This window comes from Haliotis rufescens, unplaced genomic scaffold (assembly GCF_023055435.1).
Source record: "Haliotis rufescens isolate VD_foot unplaced genomic scaffold, xgHalRufe1.0.p SCAF_9, whole genome shotgun sequence".
Classification (NCBI taxonomy): domain Eukaryota; kingdom Metazoa; phylum Mollusca; class Gastropoda; order Lepetellida; family Haliotidae; genus Haliotis; species Haliotis rufescens.
Genome location: NW_025964383.1, coordinates 36,190,409 through 36,214,682, shown reverse-complemented (window position 1 = coordinate 36,214,682; position 24,274 = coordinate 36,190,409). Strand labels below are relative to the sequence as shown.

Sequence of the window (24,274 nt, the reverse complement as noted above, 5' to 3'; positions counted from 1 at the left end):
GGCCACTGTCACTTGATAATGCCCTCATATTGCTTGACGACGGGCCGTTATCACGCCCGTTGGTAGGTGACGTCATACTGATGTTCAATAGTGACGTCATCTGGTTTGTTATTTGACGTTTCGATATTTGTAAAGGTGGATCATGGACATTCGTGTTGATTGCAGTAAATGTTTTTAAACCGATATTTTGTTTCTTTTTATTTGAAAAATAAATTCCATCCATTTTAGCTATAATAACGGTAAAGCTATTCTTAAGGGTATTGTCATTTACAGAAGCTCCTGCAGAATACCTTTAGAATACAGTACCACAAACTTTTCAAACACGTGATCATACCCTATAACGTAATTTGTAGTATTTTGTTGCCAGTCACACCGGCGAAACAATGCCCTATGACGTCAGGGGTCATCGGGTGTGCATAAGCTCATCCCAGTGATCATTCATCTCTACATGAAATGCCATTGAATACGCCAAGCAGTGTGGAGAGTTTTGAATATTTGTTTACTAAATATAGCCTGCGGCGGCGCATTCTATAGCAAGCGCTAGTTTACGAAAGCATCTTTTTTTTAATTTTTTTTATTTCGTTTTTCTCGTAATTCAAGTGGCTAAAATGGTTATAAATGGGAACTAATATACATATATTATTTTTTTCGGTTCATTAATTTTCATTATTATGCACAAGAACGCAGTTTATTAGGGATATTATATTGGCGCTGAACACATCCAAATATCGCTAGTGTTAGGGTAGGTTACCCCGAACTCTATCCTTAGCCCTTTGATCCCCTTTACGATCAATCACCCCTTTACGATCATTAGGGTTAGGTACCCGTTTAGTGGCTATTAGATTACCCGAACTCTGTCCTTAGCCCTTGGATCTCCTTTACGGTCAATCATCCCTTTACGATCATTAGGGTTAGGTAAATCTACCCGTTTAGTGGCTATTATAGATTCTATAGCGGCTCCTAATATTCTTTACACAAAAACGTCGAGTAAAAAGTATGAAATGGTTTAGTGTCGAATACTTTGGCTACTGGAAACTGTCCTGGAACATTCACACAAGCCACTTTCACCGGCTACATTTTTCAGTACTGATTCAAAAGCGAACTCACCGTTGTGTCGTCACTAGTCATGCTTATTCCTCCCTCGTTCCTTATTATTATCCACATCATCCTTACAGTGTTCCCTACCACACTTTTCTGTCACAAAAATCACCATATCATTCATGCGTACTCGCGAGTTCGACGTCTGACGCCTGGAGCCGTTTCCAGTTCGCGGCATATCGGCTCATTCCTCACCACTCGGTATCTTGTAGATTACTGAATGGGACGAGTGTGCCAAATGGCATCGGGATCATTCGTAAGTGTCCGTAGACTAAAGTCACGAGACACCATGCCTACCCATAACCTTCGTAAGTGTCTTCACCTATTCGACCCTTTTCGTTCAGTTCCGTGACGTCATAGGCATGACAGGTAAATTTGCACTAAGTTTAACAATGTGGACGTAGCTCAGTCGGTTAGCTGTCAGGTTAACAATCCGAAGGTCGCGGCTTCGCGTCCGACGGATTCTCACAAAAACTGGTTGCTTGTCTTGAGACGTGTGACCTACGGCAGAGATCGTCCTCACGAGAAGTTGTGGTACTGTATTCTAAAGGTGCTTTTACTCCTTCGTCAGGCAGTTGATGGAAAACCTCGGGCTTCTGAAAATGATGATGCCCTGAAAAAAAAGCGTTACCCTTATATCAATATGATGTCACCCTAAGAGGGCATTATCAAGTTTCAGTGGCCCACTCATTTATGATAAAATGCGGGCGGTCTAATGATAATTCTGTCCATTTTTGCCATAAAATTTATAAATCACTGTATTTGAATTGTAGAACATCATATGATTGGTTGGTTTGTTGTTTAACGCCGCACTCAGCAATATTCCAGCTACATGACGGCGGTCTGTAAATAATCGAGTCTGGACCAGACATTCCAGTGATTAATGTCATGATCATCCATCCACGCAATTGGGATCGATGACATGTATCAACCAAGTCAGCGAGCCTGACCACCCGATCCTTTAGTCGCCTTTTACCACAAGGATAGTCACCTTTAACGGCACGCATGGGTTGCTGAAGCCCTATATTCTACCCCGGAATCTTCACTGGTCGAAGAAGACCCGTGAACATCCGGGGTAGAATAGGTCTTCAGCAACCCATGCTGGCGACAAACGGGATCGGATGGTCAGGCTCGCTGACTTGGTTAATGCATGTCATCGATTGCAATTGCGTGGATCGATTCTCATGATATTAATCACTGGATTGTCTGGTCCAAACTCGATTATTTACAGACCGCCGTCATATGGCTGGTTGCGGCGTTAAACAACAAACCAACCAACCGTGAAGATTCTGAAGACCTATTCTACCCCGGAATCTTCATGGGTCTGAACAGAACACATCATATGAAATGTAGAAAATAAAATTTGAATTTAATCATACATAAATGCTAAAAAAATTAATTTTTTTTCAATAACACATGTGCATTTATTTCACATAAATGCTAAACCAGTGTTTTTTTCAATGAAACATGTACATTTATGTCACACAAACGCGCCACGTGCTGCTGTTTTCTTTAGGAAGTTATTCAAATGAATCTTTATTACAAAGCTGACATATATGTGTAACACATGAAATCAGACGTGTACAGTATTTAGAACTTGCTGGCTCAGTTGGCATCATGTCCATGCACAACCCCAGATCCACAGATGCAGTTGCTGCACATGGTGCTCCACCGAAATCTGAAACATTCATGGACAAAATCATTACAGCTGTTGACAGTCTGCTTTATACATTTTATTAGTTTATTACAGATATATAATGGCACATACTCCAAAACGTTGTGTTCTTCGTAAAAAAATAACTTTACATTTATAAAAAAACGTTGTGTTCCTCGTAATAAAGAAGTTGACATTGATAAATTCTCTTGTTTATATGTTTGTTGTATTTTATTTTAGATATAACTCTATTATTAAAATTTATGCGATAAACATGGAATAGCTATAACAAAAATTATGTATTTTCATTATCATTTTTGAATTGTCAACATATTTCATCACATAAGCAACTGTGATGAGTTTTTTTCAATTTTATTTCAATTTTCATAATTATGATTCAATTAATAGTAGTTTTATTTCTAAAAAATAGTGATATACTATGATATAAAATATAGAATGTTCAAGCTGAACAGCACATAAGCATTATATATATATGCATATTATTATACCTTCAGTGTTAAATCCATCCAATAAACCCTGCAGGGTAGGCCGATTTTCGAGTATCATAGTCTCGGCAAATGAGGTTGAGAAAGGCTTGGGTCCACCACCCGTCTTTGGGCGTCTGATTGCATCAGTCTTTCCTTTGGCCCGTGAAGACGCCGGGATAGAATAGGTCTTCAGCAACCCGTGCTTGCCGTAAAAGGCGACTAACGGGATCGGGTGGTCAGGCTCGCTGACTTGGTTTATACATGTCATCGATCCCAATTGCGCGGATCGATGTTCATGATATTATTCACTGGATTGTCTGGTCCAGACTCGATTATTTACAGACCGCCGTCATATAGCTCGAATATTGCTGAGTGCGGCGTTAAACAACCAACCAACCAACCAAGTCTTGAATGTGTGGAGTTTGAAATCGCAAGGGACTCACATTATCAAAGCGTAAATCTGAAAGATCTCTTTTCCAGTGTCAGCGGGCATCTCATTAACAGCTACTTGAAAGAAATCAACCAGTGTTTTTAAGCCAACTCATTGATGAGTATTTTTAAATATTGGCTAGCATTGTGCACAACCACCAGTGGCCAAAGTGATGACGTTAAAGCCTGCTGGGGTATCATGCAGGAAGCAGAGGTACTGTAAGTCCCCATGATCCCCAGCGAGGTGGGCTAGCTTTAGTTACTGGCGGCCTATAGCCCGTGTTTTAAAACTGTATATATACAGTATTGTTATGCTCAAATATGTTTCATGAATTGTTTCTAAATATAGTATGCTCAAATATGTTTTACAACTTGTTTCTAAACAAAACTTTGCATAAATGACTAAATTGTAAATATATTAACTTGGTCTCGTCGCTATATGGCTGAGATAATGCCGATGCGACGTTAAATTTTAACTCACTCACTGAAATAAATTGATCTGTATAATAAATTTTAAATATGAATGTGAATAATTAAGGTTTGTTTTTTAAAATTGGTGTGATGCTATTATCAACTGATGGTTGGTTGGTTTGTTGTTTTACGCCGCACTCAGCTATTCCAGCTACCCTTAGAGATTCCGGGGTGGAATAGGTCTTCAGCAACCCATGCTTGCCGTAAAAGTTGCTAAAGTAATGACGTAATTCTGCTTTGGTATCATGCAGGAAGCCGAGGTACTGTAAGACCCCATGACCCCAGTGAGGTGGCCTAGCTTTGGTAAATGGTGGCCTAAAAGCCCGTGTTTTAAAACTGTATACATGATATTGTTATGCCCAAATATGTTTGATAAATTGTTTAAAATATAACTTTGTATTCATAATTATTATTCATGTATTATCAACTTGGTCTCGTCGCTATATGGCTGAAGTAATGCCGATGCGACATTAAATTTTAACTCACTCACCCACACAGCTGGTATATTGCCGAGCGCGGCGTTAAACAAACAAACAAATATATATGAAGCGATGCGAATGGGTGTAGGAGAGTGCACTATTTCATTTCTGTGCATATTGATAGTAAACTTAGCCTTGCTAGGTGGTAAACAAATTCAGTATTGATCAGAAGTTCACAACATTCAATTTCCTGTATTCGCCACACAGAATGCAGTTAAATACAATCTGGTCAAAGAAGGATTGTCACGCTTCTGACAGAAAAATTAATATAAAAAGTATTAATATTGATTGATTAATAAATCTATACCTCAATATGCACAGAAAATACTAATATTGGTATATGACAATACTGGGCTTTTATATCCACATGCAATCAGGAACAGGTAAAGAGAAATGACATCAACCAAAGCGTCGGATATAATTTTGTACAATTAACCTCATTTGCCCGAAAAAGCACTATATTGACAAAGGCAATGTGACGCATAAATAAAATGAAAGAGTAAGTTGAATTTTATGTCGTTTTAGCAATATTTCAGCACCGATCGCGACTTAACACATTGTACAAAACCATTTCCGCCCCAACAATTCCTACAAACGCATTTATTTTCTTTACAAAGTTTAATGTCTTGTATTTAGACTTTTCAGGTTTCGTTTAATATGCCAACTTTATGTCGACATAAACCACAAGAATGATTATACGTAAAAAATATTTATTTCCAATTTCGCTTCATTGTAGGATTAAAATTGTACATGTTAGGTTTGCATTTTAATTGTATGGTGAATGGGCAGTTCTCGAGCGCAAAGTTCGAAAATAATTATGAATAGTGCACTGATTGATAAAAAAAAAGGCAAATTCCGCGGATTTTTTTTGTACAATTCTGCGTTAAATCACATTCTCTGCAAATCTTCCGCGATCGCGGAATTCACGTGGAACTGGTGTGTGTGTGTATGTATGTATATCTGTGTGAGTGTCGGTGTGTCTGAGTTTAAGTGTGTGTCTGTTTGCGAGTGATTATGTGTGTCTGTGTGTGTAGGTTTATGTGTGTGTGTCTCGGTTTGTGTTTCTGTACATGTGTTTGTTTGGAAGAACCCATGAGCACTAGGAAGGACTCCCGAGTATAGTGATTTATTTGTTCAATTTAATTTCCAAAGATACTCAGATAAGTCACGGGAAGCACTGTCTGTAGCTTGTGAGTATTTAATTCAATATAAGGTGTCATCCAGGATCCCCGTTTGTGTGTTAGTTTGTTTGCTTAACGCCGCACTCAGCAATATTCCAGCTATATGACGGCGGTCTGTAAATAATCGAGTCTGGACCAGACAATCCAGTGACTGACATCATGAGCATCGATCCACGCAATGTGTATACGATGTCATGTATCAACTAAGCCTGACCACCCGATTCCCTTAGTCGCCTCTTACAAGCATTGTTCACCATACCCGTGCTTGTGGGTTTCACCGACGTGGTAAACGTCTGAGACCTGCATCACTTCGGGCCTTCCTCCCACATTAAGCTGACACGCCTTGATATAACTGGAATAATGTTAAAAGAGGCGTTAAAACCCAACTAACTCACTCACCTACAAGCATTGTCGCGTTTTACGGCAAGATTTGGTTGCTGGAAACCTATTCTAACCCGGATCTTCAGGGGTATCCGAGTATAATGAGGGTTATTTGTTCAGTGTTATTATTTAGTGCGCACTAAGCATTATTCCAAGTCAGCAAGCCCGATTCCTGACCCCTTAAGTCGCCTCTTACGAGAAGCATGGGTTGCTGAAGACCAATTGTCAGCCGGATCGTGAGTATGGTTTTACGGCGCTTTTAGAAATATTCCAGCAATATCACGGCGGGGGACAACGGAAATGGGCTTAACACATTGTACCCATGTCGGGAATCGAACCCGGGTCGTCGGCGTGACGAGCGAACGCTTTAACCACTAGGCTACCCGACTGTCCCTCACCCGGATCGAGGTACAATGAGGATGTACCTTGGAGTGAATTACATGACCAAAAGATCCTGGCGCATCAAGGGGAAACAATTCTGTAAATTGTGGTGCACCCTTAACCCCAAACACTATGATTGATGCTGATAAATCCACGTTCTTCATTAGTAAAAAAACAATCTTCCGTTCTACATTGTAAGGGCATGGATACAAAAGCATATGACAAGTATTCCTGTTCGAACAACATACGTGAGCGTCCCATATAAGTGCTATTTCGTCTATTTTACATGCTTATCTTTATTACATGTCACAGATAGATTTATCGTGTAATAGTTTTTGTCATTGTGGAAGATTATATTGCCGTTATGGATCGTCCATTGTATCAAAGAGCCTTTCACATATGCACCGACTCCTGTAAATTATCAACCTGTCCAATAAAATGCTATTAAAATTAATTACTGAATTTCTGTTATAGGCTGCAAACCAATATACAGTTCGTAAATGTATGTTAATATATACAATGTACAAACAACCACCACGAGTCAAAATGTAACATAATCAATATACGGCAGTGGAAAGGGGATATAAGACATTGAATACGCATGCAATTATGCATTACCTCAATGCATGTATATACAGGTGGTAATACCAGTGTGGTTGTGTAAGTTGCAAATAACAATGTTTCGCGTCGTGTTACTTCTATTTGGCATATTTTCTCTGGGTAACACGAACGAGGTTGAAAACACACAGAAGACTATACAAATTCTTAAACTTATAATGAGACTCGGAAACTTTTTACCGTCTGAAGATGACTACGAAGACGAATATGATGATGATGATGAGGAGGAGGAGGAAGACCATGACGAGAAAGATGAAACTACGACGCAAGCTACAACGACCACGACAGAAAATAACAGTAAGAAATAAACTATTTTCAATTCGATTCTTCATGAACTATACTTTGTAGCAAGTCGCCAGAATCTCGTATATTATATCAAGTTCTTTTAAATACAATTATTGTATTAAACCAATCCATAAAACTGTATGACAAAAGTCACGCTCTTTCTATAATAAGATTTCAAATAGCGTCAAATGGCAAAGGTGTCTGATCACGGTAACAGCTGCAAGGCAATCTCATTAAAATCAGATCTAAGTTCTCGCTGCGGCTAAACAAAGATCTGAGGACATCCGATTACGGGTCACGTCAGAACGACCTCAGTTTTGTCCATTTCTGGTGATTTCAATGGGTAGGTTCACAAGATGGTCTGGTACAAAGACAATAATAACACTAGAGTTGCAGTTCTAATGTCTATGATTCATTAACTGATTGTACTTGTTGGTTTGTTTCAATCTGATTGACATATCCCACTTAGGCTTAGAACTTTTCAGCCAGCACTCGTACAGTATTATTTATTAAATGACCATTCCAAATGTAAGACGCATTTTCAAAATCAAGAGAGCGGAGTTTGACACACTCTGAATGTTCAATTTCTCTTGTTTTGTGTTGCGTTGTGTTATGACCATTGGCATGCTCTATAAGTCAACCTGTTATCACTTAGGCAGTTGAGTCATGTACACAGTTTTCACCTGCCACAGATAGGGCAGCATACGTCCACCTTTTCTTGAACACCTGGTATCATCACTATTTATAGTGATTCATGATCATAAACATCTTTCTTTTATATTTCAAATTCAAACTCCTCTATATCGAGTATGGGGAATCAAAACAATGTAACATTCCTCTGTAACCTACAATTTCAAGGGAGACATTTAAAAAAAAATTAAATTATATTCTTAAATTCATTAGATTGCAACTTTATCCGAAAAGAGCCTCATTGAAAAATCGTTAGGAGGATTTTTTAGTTTTACACAAAAACATTTCAACATGAACAAAACAAATTCGCAGTTACTTATACCTCTGAGTATAAATGTCGTGCCACAGCCATCTTCCCGAGGCAAGGGCAAGGGTTTGTTTGGTTAGTTTGTTGTTTAACGCCGCACTCAGCAATATTCCAGCTAGATGACGGTTGTCTGTAAATAATCGAGTCTGAATCAGACAATCCAGTGATTAATATCATGAGCATCGATCCCCGCAATTGGGATCGATGACATGCATCAACCAAGTCAGAGAGCCTGACCACCCGATCCCGTTAGTCGCCTTTTACGACAAGCATAGTCACCTTTTACGGCAAGCATTGGTTACTGAAGACCTATTCTACCCCGGATCTTCACGGGTCTTAAGGGCAAGGGCGTTAACTGATCCTAAAAGTCCAGTTTTCACCCTTGCCGATCTAGCCTGGAATTTCGGAGTTACATTTTGGCTGGACAGAGGAGTCTGTGCATAGTGCAATCAAGGTCGCGTGACAAAGGATATAGCCGGTTTGTAAACAACATGGATTTCAACGTGCAGATTTCGGTCGACTGTAGGATTTGCAAAGCATTTGTACCACCAACTTGGCCTCAACAGTTCTGCAAATATTTTTAAGTTTTTAATCAAGGTGCTCAAGTGATTTGAATAGCTTGAATGGTAATACCCGTTTTATTACAATATACATCTTGATTATCGATCTGATCGTCTTGACTGGGAGCCGTTATTTTGTTTGAAGTAAATGCAAGTGCTATGAGAGGTGGAATCTGATTGTTAACAGGACTGACATAGAAGGGACGTAACTCGTAATAGCCACTGGTGGCGCAACGATCGAGCCTGGACATTCCAACCTAGTTCAGCAAGGGTGAAAACTGGACTTTCATAGTTAGTTAACGTCCGTGCCTCGAGAAGATGTGCCCAAACAGATTGAGGCAAGAATTAAACCAGAAAATCAAGTAAAGGACAGGTCCAGTCAATTCAGTAAATAAAAGCGACAAAACCCTTTCCAAATTCACAAGAAATCTCCAAGAAATTATGACCATGTGTTTATGAATCACTACAAAATAGTGATATCAGGTGAGGGTATCCTGTCCCAACGGTGGCACCCATCACAAACACATGCAAAGGCAGGTCAACTGATTCCAAGAAATGATTCCGGTTAAACAAGGTAAACATTAGTTAATTACAATGTATGAAAACTAAAACTGATATATTATATGTTATGGGCTTATGTTTAACTTTTAGATTGTAAGGCCAGTAGGAAAGGACGGACTTGTCAACTTATAACGTGCGCCAACATCGTAGAGGGCCAAGCATGTGATAATGGCAACCCCTGCTGTCAACTGTAAGGTCAGTGTGTACAGGGGAAAAAACGTGAAAGTCAATCCTGGGTATGATTCATTGTTAAAATCTTTTTTATGTTGGATTGGAGCGCATGATTGGTTGCTTTGTTGTTTTACGCCGCACTCAGCAATATTCCAGCTATATATGACGGCGGTCTGTATAAATAATCGAATCTGGACCAGACAATCCAGTGATTAATATCATGAGCATCGATCCACGCAATTTGGATCGATGACATGCATCAACCAAGTCAGCGAGCCTGACCACCCGCCTTTTACGGTAAAAACAAGCAAAGTCGCCTTTTACGGCAGGCGTGGGTTGCTGAAGACCTATTCTGTTCAATAAGTACGGCGATAGGTCACTGTTTTAGAGACGACTAACGGGATCGGGTGGTCAGGCTCGCTGACTTGGTTGATGAATGTCATCGATCTCCCAATTGTGAAGATTCCAGGGTAGAATAGGTCTTCAGCTACCAATGCTTGCCGTAAAAGGTGACTATGCTTGTCGTAAAAGGCGACTAACGGGATCGGGTGGTCAGGCTCGCTGGCTTGATGGATGCATGTCATCGATCCTAATTGCGAGGATCGATGATCATGATATCAATCACTGGATTGTCTGGTCCAAACTCGATTATTTACAGACCGCCGTCATATAGCTGAGTGCGGCGTTAAAGAACAAATCAACCAACCAACCCAATTGCGTCGATCGATGATCATGATGTCAATCACTGGATTGTCTGGTCCAGACTCGATTATTTTTACAGACCGCTATTATATAGCTGGAATATTGCTGAGTGCGGCGTTAAACAACAAATCAACCAACCCAATTGCTTGGATCGATGCTCATGATGTCAATCACTGGATTGTCTGGTCCAGACTCGATTATTTCTACAGACCGCCGTTATATAGCTGGAATATTGCTGAGTGCGGCGTTAAACAACAAACAAACCAACCAGTACGTTTAGTAGTTCTGTCCTGTCGCGGAAAACGAGGTTGACTACCCGTGAAGATTCCGGGGTAGAATAGGTGTTCAGCAACCCTTGCTTGCCGTAAAAGGTGACTATGCTTGTCGTAAAAGGCGACTAACGGGATCGGATGGTCAGGCTCGCTGACTTGGTTGAAGCATGCCATCGATCTCAATTGAGTGGATCGATGCTCATGATATCAATCACTGGATTGTCTGGTTCAGACTCGATTATTTATACAGACCGCCGTCATATAGCTGGAATATTGCTGAGTACGGCGTTTAACAACAAACCGTAAAACGAGGTTGACTGTTACCTGTCTGCAAATCATACCATGCGGGTTCGAATCCCACTGGTTACACAGCTTTTCCAACAAACTTTGACATCATTCAAAGAGTGCAACAATATAAAAAGGCATGGTTCCGTCGATTCCATTTGTACGTCAACTCAAACGTGGGTTCAACATAATGTAGGCACGAACAAGATAAAAAACTGTTCGTGAAAATAATGGATGGTTTGTTTAAACGATGGAGATATGATCTAATTGATCATACAGTATCACCTTTATTTCCAAATCGTGTCAATATTTATTCCTAAGTATATTATTGTTGTGGAACAAACAAGTTTCAGCACCTGATTCCTCGTAAACATTTTAAATTTAAATGTCAGCGAAAGCAAATAACGGCTTATAACTGTCATAATATATATACGAAGGCGTTTGTGTTCTACATTTGATTAACCTCTACACATATTTTGTTTCAGTCTGACAATGCTCGACAATGTGCATTAAGGCGGCAAGTATACGTACAGGCGATCACCTTGCGTCAACTATAACGACCTGGTGTGTGATCAAGGAGCTCACGCGTGTGAACTACTTCGTGTTAAGTAAAAGTCGTTATCGGGTGGAACTGTTTTGTTTGAATTATTATCTACGTTGAAGAAGTGGAGGATATAGGTTTGGCTTTCGTCCGTCGGTCCGTCCAAAGTTGGTTTGTTGTTTAACGCCGCACTCAGCAATATTCCAGCTACATAACGGCGGTCTGTTAAAATATCGAGTATGGACCAGACAATCAAGTGATTGATATTATAAACATCGATCCACGCGGTTGGTTGGTTGTTTTACGCCGCACTCAGCAATATGACGGCGGTCTGTAAATAATCGAGTCTGGACCAGACAATCCAGTGATTGATATCATGAGCATCGATCCACGCAATTGGGACCTGTGACAAGCATCAACCAAGTCAGCGAGCCTGACCACCCGATCCTTTTAGTCGCCTTTTACGGCAAGCATGGGTTGCTGAAGCCCTATTCTACCCCGGAATCTTCATGATCCCATTCACTGGATTGTCTGGTCCAGACTCGATTATTTACAGACCGCCTTCATATATAGCCGGAATATTGCTGAGTGCAGCGTTAAACAACAAACAAAACGTTTAGCTCACGATCCTCAATTTACGGCACTGTCAGTAGAAAAATCCCTCTCCATTCTGATTGTTCGTGCTGCATACTCGTCAATACGAATATAGATTATGCTAATACATTAAGCGCTCCTCGATGTGATTAGCATATGGAACAGTCCTAAACCAGCATTGTGTGACATTACTTAAGTGACGAACTCTGGGGTTGATCGATGAGTGACTGTGTGATCACTGGGTGAATGTTTCTGTTTGTTTGTTTGTTGCTTAAAGCCGCAGTCAAGAATATTCAAGCTATATATGACGGCGGTCTGGGCGACACGATCCAGTGTGACATTAGCGTCACGAAAACGAGCCTGACCATTCGATCCCGACACGACATCCGATTACGACAATCATAGATTCCTGGAGACTCCTTTGTAGTTTTTTTTATAGGCATTTAGAAGTTGGAGTACTAAGTAAGGGTAGGATTTTTGGATGAACAACTTCTTTAAGAGCGACGTTTCGGTGAAGGTTCTAACGCCGTTATCAAGCAAGATACCTACAGACCGCCGTCACATAGCTGGACTATTGCTGAGTGCGGCGTTAAACAACAAACAAACAAACAAACAACATTCAAGAGCTAGGCGAAGAAGTATCTGACGGATCACATGCATTCCACACCATTCCAGCAGGGGCGCTTTTCGTGGGTTGGTTTGGTTGGTTTGTTGTTTTACGCCGCACTCAGCAATATTCCAGCTATATCTCTTACAGAAATATTACTATATCTCGACTATATACACGACGCCGTCATATTAACGATTGCGATATTATGTGTGCATTTTATCAGTTATGGGGAACATCCGAGCAACTGTCGGTTAGTGTTGGTTTGCTTGTTGTTTAACGCCGCACTCAGCAATATTCCAGCTATATGACGGCGGTCGGTAAATAATCGAGTCTGGACCAGACAATCCAGTGATTAACATCATGACCATTGTTCCACGCAATTTGGATCGATGACATGCATCAACCAAGGATCTGTGAATGGTTAAAATTAACGTTACAAATATATGTATCAGTTTTAGTGATGGAATTTACAGAAAACGTCGCCTTAATGTGAAACTCGTGCATGCCCGCCGTTCTTCAAACTTCCTGATGCACATTCGATGCAATTAACGTTACAAATATATCTATCAGTAATCATTATTGTTCACAAGGGTCTGTGCATGGTGAAAATTAATCTGATCTGTTTGTCTGGTTGTGTGTTAGTTGTTTAACGCCACACTCCAGCTATATGATGGCTGTCTGTAAATAATCGAGTCTGGACCAGACAACCCAATGTTATGCCATGTCTGGTCTATTATTGAATGTTAAGAATGGGTATGGAATTTCTGAAATATTATACTGTGACAGGTTTGATGCCATCAGGTGCCCCTACCCCCCCCCCCCCCCCCCCCCCCCCCCCCTTTCCAACCGCTTAAACTGAAGCCATTGAAATCGAATCGATAACATGAACACAGATTTTCATGTTAAAGATTTAGTACATGCGCATGCGCATCCGTTACCTTATCAAACGCGTTACATCAACAATTTCTACAAAAAGTAGTACAGGACTGCCGTCTGACATAATCAATGACTGGTATGCTCGAATCATGATAACTTATGTGTTACTTTAGATTCTTTAACACATAATACTTCTGAACACATACACAATACTTCTCGTGAGCACACGATACAGTACTTAATACATCATAGTGTTGTTACTAGTACCTATCAGAACTGGCATCATAGTGTTGTGACTAGTACCTATCAGAACTGGCATCATAGTGTTGTGACTAGTACCTATCAGAACTGGCATCATAGTGTTGTGACTAGTACCTATCCGAACTGGCATCATAGTGTTGTGACTAGTACCTATCAGAACTGGCAGGACCATCTTAATAATAATTCACAACTGGAACGGACAACTAATTTCCCGGAAATATCAACAAAGATGAACAATTTCAACTTAGGAATAGTGTAGAGAATTGTTATCAGCATTAACTGTTTCCAATACAAATTTCAGGTGACTGTCTGATAACTATTCGGACTTAAACGTTATTAACTGTAAGATATTTCGACGAAACCGCTTTATCTGTGGTTCATATTGGGAAAGAGAGGTGACTCTAATTTCAAACGGGAGCTATCTCCGTTGTTTTCGTATTTGCAAGAAATGGCGTCACCCGCGCTGTACGTTGTTTGTCCAGCTATTAAATGCCCAGCTTATCCCTAAGGTAAAATGTATTCTTAATTAAATGTTTGAATGCATTATATATTTATGTTTCCATCCGTACAAGATTGGTTTAGTGCTGATAACCATTTTCTAAAATGTGGGCCCACATCTTTCCCGTCATCTATGGTGATCGAAACAAGTGGGCCCACATTTGTATTTCGCCTAGCTTCGTTAGGTTGTTTCGTTAGTTCTGATAATCAATTCCTAAATGTGGGCAGACGTTCTTCCGTCATATTGATTGCAACAGGAGGGACCACCTTTATTAATTGCGAAATTCTACTTAATATTGATAATCATTTTCTCAAATGTGGGCCCACATTGTTCCCGTCATATATGGTGATCGAAACAAGTGGGCACACATTTGTATATCGTCTAGATCTAGTGGGTAGACGTTCTCCCGTCATAGTGATTGCAAAAGGAGGGACCACATTATAAAATCGCTAAGCTTCATTAGCTTGGCTTACTTATAACCATTTTCTAAAATGTGGGCCCACATTGTTCTCGTCTTATAGTGATCGAAACAGGTGGGCCCACATTTGTAAATCGCTGGGTTTCATTTGGTTGAAGAAGTCATTTAGGCTAGTGGGCTCACATTTGCCATTACTTTGCATGGGTATGTGACATTATATATTATTCTTATTTTGTAATATTGATGGGAAATATCTTTATAAATCATTTCGTGTGACGTTAATTCCACGAAAGGCACAAAATTCTTTGAAGTTTGACCACACTAGTTTTACAAAAATAGTTACAAAGCAAGATCTACTTCAAATTAAATTTACAGAGGCAATACCACTCATTCTACTTTTTCCAGTATAACACATCAATCTAATCATAAGTGTTGGTAGCGATATAACCTGAAAATATGTCTACACTTGAATTGATCTCGGACATGATACAAGCCTTAAACGTTTCCGAGAACATGTTCCATAAAAGGAATATCTCATGAATATTAATGACCCCACGACCTAGTTTGGCGATGTTCGTAGTGAGTTCTGCTGTATTGCCATCGCATTTGTACATTTTAATCCAATTACAAGTCATAATATTTATTTTAAATAGACAAAATAGCAGTTCGTAATGCGGGTTTGTTTACGTAGTATATATTCTCAACAAGTGCATTTAGTTTCGATTGTGGGCCCACCTCGAATTTTCGATTAGGCAAACGGAGGTAGTTCCCTTCTCGAACCACCGATAATGCCGTTTCGCCGATATTTCTTACATACAATAGATAACATTTATACACATCGAAACAGACTTACTTTCCACATTAATGACATGATGAATACCCGCATCAATGATAATTTCTATGACACATAATACTCTGAAGTTATAGATTAACTACAGTTGTTATATTTACATGAAACTGTACCAATAAATGGTTATTCTTGGCAGAACTCCATGTCTGACAACTGACAATAATCACTGATGAATTATCCACTTTTACATGATAAAATGCATACACATACTCAAAAAGTTTTATCAAACTTAATATCAAATTTATCAAACTTGACCTATCAAAATTATTTAACTTGATCTCAGAAATAATAATAACACTATCATACACAAGAACCCTGTGCTTGTTTCACCACAAACTGAAAGAACATGACAGCTGATTGTTAAGAGAGTGAGTGAGTTATCTCCCCTTAATTGGAATGCAACTGTTATTCCTGTGCAAAGATAATCATTTCGTCACTTACGATTATTCTATAACAATGTTGTAACCCTTATACATGTATTTACAAAGAGACTACTTCACAAACATATCTTTCAACATTGGACAAATGAATACTTTCATGTGCGTAAAAACGTGTGGACCTTTCCAATTCACTTCACAATGCACAACGCACTTATCTACGAGAATATCCTAATACCACTTGTACCACAGTTTGGCATAAATTGTAGTGATTCTACTCTTAGTAGTATCTATTGATCAAGTCTTAACCTTCTTTTAACTTACGCTGAACGGGACGTCGAATGTGTTTTCTTCCGCTGTGGCCGACAGCCAAGGGACGTTACTCACTACATAGACTCACTCGGTGTCAAGCTAAAACACTTACGTAACCCACTAAAATGCCATTCTGACAAAATTACTTTGTACTATGGCATAAACGAAACTATTCAAAACTATCAAAGTATTATTTCTCCTCCTCCATCTCATGTCTAAACTAGCATGATACGAGGGGCGTTCAATACGTTTTGCAACTTGTGGCAGGTGTGACACTAGTCATAACATCAGGTTGAAACATGTCATAACAAGTTCCAGACACAACAATAAGCTAGATGCGATGGCTTCGTTCACCTGAGGGTGGTCACAATCATGGATTCTCTCAAACATGAACAACACGCTGTAATAAAGTTCCTTACCAAGGAGGGATGCAAAGCAAAATAAATCCATGATCGCATGTGTAAAGTGATGGGTAATGATGCTCCTAACAGTTTGCCGTTGGTCTCTAACAGTTTAAAAGGGGTAGGGAGTCCATGGACGATGACCCAAAGTCAGGCAGGCCTTCAGATGCCACCCAGCCGGAAACCATTGCTGCTGTAGAAAGAAGACTTTTGTCTGACCGACGAACGAAAGTATCTGAACTTTCTAGGGAATTCCAAATATCAGTTGGAACTGTTGTCACCATTATTCACGAACATCTTGGTATGTCCAAGGTATCTGCAAGATGGGTACCTGGAAACCTCAGAGCTCAAGATCTCCATCAGAGAACTGAAAGTTGTCGAGACTCCTGGATCTCTATACTGCTGATGAAGCCGGATTTCTATCTCGTCTAGTGACAGGTGATGAAACATGGATCCACCACTGAGACCCAGAAACTAAATTGGAATCCATGCAATGGCAGCACCCCAATTCTCCGCCTCCGAGGAAGTTTTGCACTCAACCATCGGCTGGCAAGGTAATGGCCACCATATTTTGGACTGCAAGAGGCATATTATTGATTGATTACATGCCACCAAAAACTACAATCAATGGACAGTATTATGCTAATGTAATGAAAGAATTGCGAAAATCTATTCGCCAGACACCGCCGGACACCGCCGTGGGATGTTAAACACGTCGTTCACAAGTCGAGAATTGCACAGGCCGCCATATGTGAATGTGGATTCGAACAGTTAAATCACCCATCCTACAGCCCAGACTTAGCCCCCAGTGACTATTTCCTGTTCCCGCAAATGAAATCTGCCCTACGTGGAAGACGCTTCCAGGATGACGAAGACATAAAGGCTGCCACAGAGGCGTGGTTAGAGGGCCAATCTGCGGATTTCTATAAAAGTGGTGTTAAAATGGAATAAGCGTATTGAGGTGTGGCGGCAATGGCCAGACGTTTTGCCGATGACGGGCTTGTGGACTTCTAAAACTTAAATTCCAGACTTACTTTGTGTTGATACAAACACAAAAACATAAACACGATCTGTATGTTTTGGGAAACAAGGGAAATGTGTTTCTATGCATTGATTCCTCACCTGAAGCCGATGAAATCGAATCGATTAGATGAACACAGATTTCCACGTTAATGATTTAGTACAAAACAGTCTGCGCATGCGTTAAACGCACATGGCAGTCAGGTACTGTTTACCCAAAACAAATTATGCAATCATAGGCTTCTGATGAATAAACATTTCCTTACAACCTGATAATAATAATCTTACGTCATGTTTATAACACAGATATGTTCTAAGAAAACAGCATAAATCAACTTTAGGGGGTTTCATTCTAAGTTCACGCAATAACTGATGATCTACCATGATAGTTATATTTCTATCAAAACGCAACTTAGTCATGATTTTACAAAACCACGAATGTCTTGAATGTCTACAAAGTTATGACGTGTCTAGTCTATTATAGAATGTCGGGAATGGGAATCCCCAGTTTTATTACACAGATACGTATTCAAAAAAAGCGAACACGAAGACAACGTAAACCCCGTAGTAAGCTGATGAGGAGACGAAGTAGTGATCTAAATATTTGTCTATTATCTTCCATTTTAATCACAAACAACACTGACCCCTATCTCAACGACATGAGGGTAAATACGTGTCCAACCCGTAAGAGTGAGTGAGTGAGTGAGTTTGGTTTTACGCCGCTTTTAGCAATATTCCAGCAATATCACGGCGGGGGACACCAGAAATGGGCTTCACACATTGTACCCATGTCGGGAATCGAACCCGGGTCTTCGGCGTGACGAGCAAACGCTTTAACCACTAGGCTACCCGACCGCCCCCCAACCCGTAAGAGTACACAGTGTCTTTTGGTTCGCCCCTTCTCTGCCTCCACCCTTTGGACTGTATATTGTGACTACGCACACAGTCAAAACATTACCTCGTTTGTTACTCCTTTTGCTACGAAAGTCAAGGCACTTTTCCGTCCTCCAATAAGCTCTCCATTTTCTATCATGAAAGATAGAAAATGTTACAGCTTGGTCCTTCGTTTCCAGTATGTAAAGTTGAATATAAAACAAAACAAGTCCAGAAAAAAGAAATTTAAAAAAACAATAATGAAAAGACATATCTAGTTCTCGGGTGTAGCCACACGCACACTCTCTTCATGAGGTGGCGGTAGCTCCACTCCCACATTTAATGGTGGGGGTAGCAAGGAGAGTGTGGACAATCCACAGTGGACGCTGTAGTAGAAGCAGTAGCAGTAGCAGTAGGACCCGTGAAGATTCGGGGTAGAATAGGTCTTCAGCAACCCATGCTTGCCGTAAAGGGCGTCTATGCTTGTCGTAAGAGGCGCCTAACGGCATCGGGTGGTCGGGCTCGCCGACTTGGTTGATGCATGTCATCGTATCCCAATTGCGTGGAACCCGTGAAGATCCGGGGTAGAATAGGTCTTCAGCAACCCATGCCTGCCGTAAAAAGGCGACTAACGGGATCGGGTGGTCAGGCTCTCTGACTTGGTTGATGCATGTTGTCAATCAATGGATTTTCTGGTCCAGACTCGTTTACTTACAGATCGCCGTCATACAGCTGGAATATTGCTAAGTGCGGCGTTAAACAACAAACAAACAGACAAATGCAGGACACATAGTGTAGGATGATGTAGTGATGAGATGACAGTAGCTCTCTCTTTTACCTCTTACTTTCCGTTTTACTTGTTAATGCCCTAATGATGATGCTGTAACGATGCAGTCGCTTTTTAACGTCATCTTTTAATGGAATATTTCAAATCAGAACATTGTCAAGAAGTGTGATGAAGGCCTTGAACTGCTGCTTTCTGATGTGAGAAAGAATGGCTCTCCGCTGATGGTACTGGAGTAGGAAATAAAGACATTGGTAAGTGCACTCTGCCATGTCTATTGTTTTATTTCTGTCCATTTATAGATATAAGCGCGTGGGCCACCGAAACAATCTAAACTAGTGTCCAAAAGAAACGATACCACCTGTTTGCAAGGACATAAAAGAAAAACTAAACAATGCAGAAGTTTAGGATTGGTGTTATGCTTTTGAGAAATCCTTTCACAACATCTGTACAAAAACTTCATTTCAATAAAATCTGTACAACCAATACGACAAGCCTTTAAAGATGGGTGGGGTCGAAAAATGAACATTTCGTTAGAGCACTGATCACAGAAACAACGGGAAATGTCACACCACACGTCTCAAAGTCAAGTCAGTAGCGGGTATGTCCACCGTGAGCATCAATACATGCCAGAACACGCCTACGGACTGATGACGTCAAACGTCTGATGACGTTGGGAGTGATGCGTTGCCATTCCTCGAGGAGACATCGTTCCAAGTCCTAGGCGTTGACTGGATGCACACGGCGAGGTCGGATTTGCCGATCGAGGTGGTCCCATAAGTGCTCGATGGGATTCATGTCCGGTGAACATGCGGGCCATGGCAAAACCTGTACGTTGGCGTTGGCAAGGAAGTTATGTGTCAATCTTGCTGTGTGTGGCCTTGCATTGTCATGTTGGAAAAGGAGTCCACGAGGCTGTTGCTGAATAAAGGGCACCACAACAGGCCGTAGGATGTCATCAAGATAACGCTGTGCATTCAGGTTTCCACGAATTACGACAAGCATCTTTTTGACGTCACCACATATGCCACCCCAAACCATTAACCCTCCACCTCCAAACGGCCGGACCTGTGGGATACAGTTAGGCGCCAAACGTTCACCAAATCGTCGGTATACAAGCTGCCGTCCATCGTTTCTGAAGATGAGGAATCTGCTCTCATCAGAGAACATAACACGTGCCCAGTCCCGCCGTTGCCAACGTCGAACTCGCCTGGCCCAGATCAGTCTGTTGTTCCGGTGTCGAGGCGTCAGGAGCGGTCCGCGGTAGGGATGACGTGGCCGGATACCATACTGCCGTAGTCTCCTGTACACGGTCTGTCGACTGATCCTGTGTCCCAGTGCTGTAGCCGCCGTGGACGTCGCTGTTACGGTGCGGTTCCTCAGGTGTAATACCCGGATGTAACGATCTTCACGGGGCGTGGTTACTCGTGGTCTTCCACTCCTGGGCCTGTCTGACGTCTGACCTGTCTGATGTAACCGCTGCATCAACCTGGTGATAGTGATGCGTGCGCAGCCCAACCTTCCTGGCGGCGTCGACGTGTGACGCTCCTTTTTGGACCATTCCAACGACTCTCTTTCTCTCGATGGCTGTCAAACGTGGCATATCTTGTGTTCTTTTTGTTGCTGTGATATCAACGTGTCTGATCAGCCGTTTTATACAGTTTTTCTGCACGTGCAGAACATGCTAGAGAGGGAAATGTCACTTTCACGAAATTTACGTTTTTTCACGGAAGTGATCACGTGTTCCCGGTATTTTTTATCGACTATGCTGTGTTTGGAATGTGCAATACGAATTGGCATGTTTTCATACTTGACAATTCACTTAGTAAAAAACAATTTTGAAAATAAGTTTCTTTTGGACACTAGTTTAGTATATCCACGTTTGAGGCGTCTTTTAACGATTTTATGCACGCTTCCGTAGACATAAACGCCTATGGATATTCTTTGAGTGTAATTTCCTCGCCGGGGTAATTGTGAAATCTAGCAGACACAGCATTGGGTGCAGTGTGGACGATCTTCCAGAAGTAGACATTACTCATGTTATAGTTACGTGATTAAGAAACTATCAAAGTGCGGTTTTATAACATTTTCTTTTTTCTATCTTTGGGTAAACAGATGTACAAAGTTCACCTGGTATAATACCAGTTCTCAGACGACGGTCATACTCTAGATTGATATAGGGTTAACTGTCCACCAAGAGATAATTACACTTCTTGTCTACTTAGGTGACTATGCTTGTCGTAAAAGGCGACTAACGGGATCGGGTGGTCAGGCTCGCTGACTTGGTTTATGCATGTCATCGATCCCAATGGCGTGGATCGATGCGCATGACATTAATCACTGGATTGTCTGGTCCAGAGTCGATTATTTACAGACCGCCGTCATATACCTGGACTATTGCTGAGTGCCAACCAACCAAAAGCCTACTTCCATAGAATCTCGATATGAATCTGTAAAGTGTTTTGCTTGTGCTGGAAAGATGTGTGAGGCTAGAATTTTGTATTCACGTGCTGAACTGGGATTGGACAACAAAACGAAAATGTGTGTATTAAATTATTGTTCCAGCAAAAGAGCCTTAGGGTAAGCCGATTGTTTAACATTAATTACCGTAATGCCCAAATGATGAGAGTGTGCTGTACACAACGTTAACATAAGCTTACTCCTCGCTATTTCCATCATAATATCCACGAACACCAAAATCCTATTTTTGTGACAGGTTTCAGGCCAAGAATACGTACAGTTCAAATTTCACTTGGAAACCCATCATGAAACAACACGTTTTCAACGGAAGTTTGCATAACAGCGTTCATAACAATAGACAATGAGCTCTGGTGTCTTATCAAACATCTTTGGCGTTTGGCAGCATTTTACTAGTCAGGTATGTCTTTCCCCTTCATCTGAGACCTGCATCACTTCGGCCTTTCCTCCTACATTAAGCTGACAAGCCGTGATATGACTGGAATACTGTTAAAAGCGGCGTTAAACACAACTCACTCACTCACTTTCCCCTTTATGTACTACCGATGACAGATATTGTGGAGTACAGAAAGGTAGCAAACACTCGATCCCATGATGACGTACCGATGACAGATATTGTAGAGTACAGAAAGGTAGCAAACACTTGATCCCATGATGACGTACCGATAACAGATATTGTGGAGAACAGCAAGGTAGCAAACACTTGATCCCATGATGACGTACCGATGACAGATATTGTAGAGTACAGAAAGGTAGCAAACACTTGATCCCATGATGACGTACCGATGACAGATATTGTAGAGTACAGAAAGGTAGCAAACACTTGATCCCATGATGACGTACCGATGACAGATATTGTAGAGTACAGAAAGGTAGCAGACACTCCATCCCATGATGACGTATATAGAGTTGAAAAGTAAATGTAATAATTGAGTAGTTGACACTCGTATCATAGCCGCTCGTGGTACAAGATGACCTCTCATTCGTCTAGCTTGACGAAGAAGGTTCTGCTGAAGCTCATGCCTCACCTGACGCACATGTTCATATTTAAATGTGAAAGGTGTCAGTTGTGTATGTCGAATAATAAAAGGATAAAAACTATAAAACTATAAGACAAATGGTTAATTTTAAAATAGAAAGAATTGAACGGCATCAGTGTTCACAATCCATCCCCGTCCACGATGATGCTGTGTAGTAGGTTTGACTTTCCATAGAGTGTCCCTAGGGCCTTGTATACACCCCCACGACATATTCTCAAAGTGTTGGGTCGTTCTTTATAGCACATTCTAGCTGAATACTATTCATGACGCTTGTTTTACTTCACTAATTCATTCTTCACTGTATCGTTTTCGAACAACGCGGAGCTGGTCGACAGAGCTATTATATTGAGAGGACTTCTCAGTGCTATCTTGAACTGAACTTCGAGTCTGAGGTTTCCTGATTCGACCAAGTTCAGTTGACTGTCGTCGATAGACAGCAGTTCTAAATTGAAGAAGAATAGGGCGTTGCCAAACTGAAACTCTGTTCTTTGAATAAAGTTGTCTTTGTCCTCTCTGCATGTGTTGGTACCCTCGAACAAGTTGACATAGGCTTCACGTCTTCATTGTCGTCTGTCTCCATGAGACGTCCTGGGAGACCCGTGAAGATTCCGGGATAGAATAGGTCTTCAGCAACCCATGCTTGCCGTAAAAGGTGACTATGCATGTCGTAAAAGGCGACTAACGGGATCGGGTGGTCAGGCTCGCTGACTTGGTCGATGCATGTAATCGATGACATTAATCACTTGATTGTCTGGTCCAGACTCGATTATTTACAGACCGCCGTCATATGGCTGGAATATTGCTGAGTGCGGCGTTAAACATCAATCCAACCAACCAACCAACCAACGTCCTTGGATGCTGTCATGATCCAGATTAACCCCGCGAATTTAATGTTGGTACCTGTGAAGATCCGGGGTTGAAGGGGTCTTCAGCCACCTATACTTCCCGTAAAAGGTGACTATGCTTGTCGTAAGAGGCGACTGACGGGACCGGGTGGTCAGGCTCGCTGACTTGTTGAAGCATGTCATCGATACCAATTGAGTGGATTGATGCTCATGATATCAATCACTGGATTGCCTGGTCCAGATTATTTGCAGGCGGCCGTCATACAGCTGGAATATTGCTGAGTGCGGCGTAAAACAACAATCCAACCAACCAACCATAGCATGGGCATATAGATTACGTCATGTGTATTGTGAACATCTAAAGGTACACATTCCAGACATTCCATAAACGACCGGTCTTGGTATTCCATTCCAGATATTCCTAACCTCCCTTCCTTTGGGCACGCCAGAAACCTATGATTGTGGGTTCGAATCCCGGTTCG

The 24,274-nt window shown here is 41.1% G+C and overlaps 1 long non-coding RNA gene across 1 annotated transcript; it reads left to right on the top strand.

Annotated features, from left to right (window-relative positions):
* Window positions 1-7,166: 7,166 nt before the first annotated feature.
* Window positions 7,167-11,641, top strand: LOC124113155. The gene is made up of 3 exons (XR_006857726.2): window positions 7,167-7,477; window positions 9,674-9,778; window positions 11,499-11,641. It is a non-coding gene; the product is annotated as an uncharacterized LOC124113155 (long non-coding RNA).
* The last annotated feature ends 12,633 nt before the right edge of the window (window positions 11,642-24,274 follow it).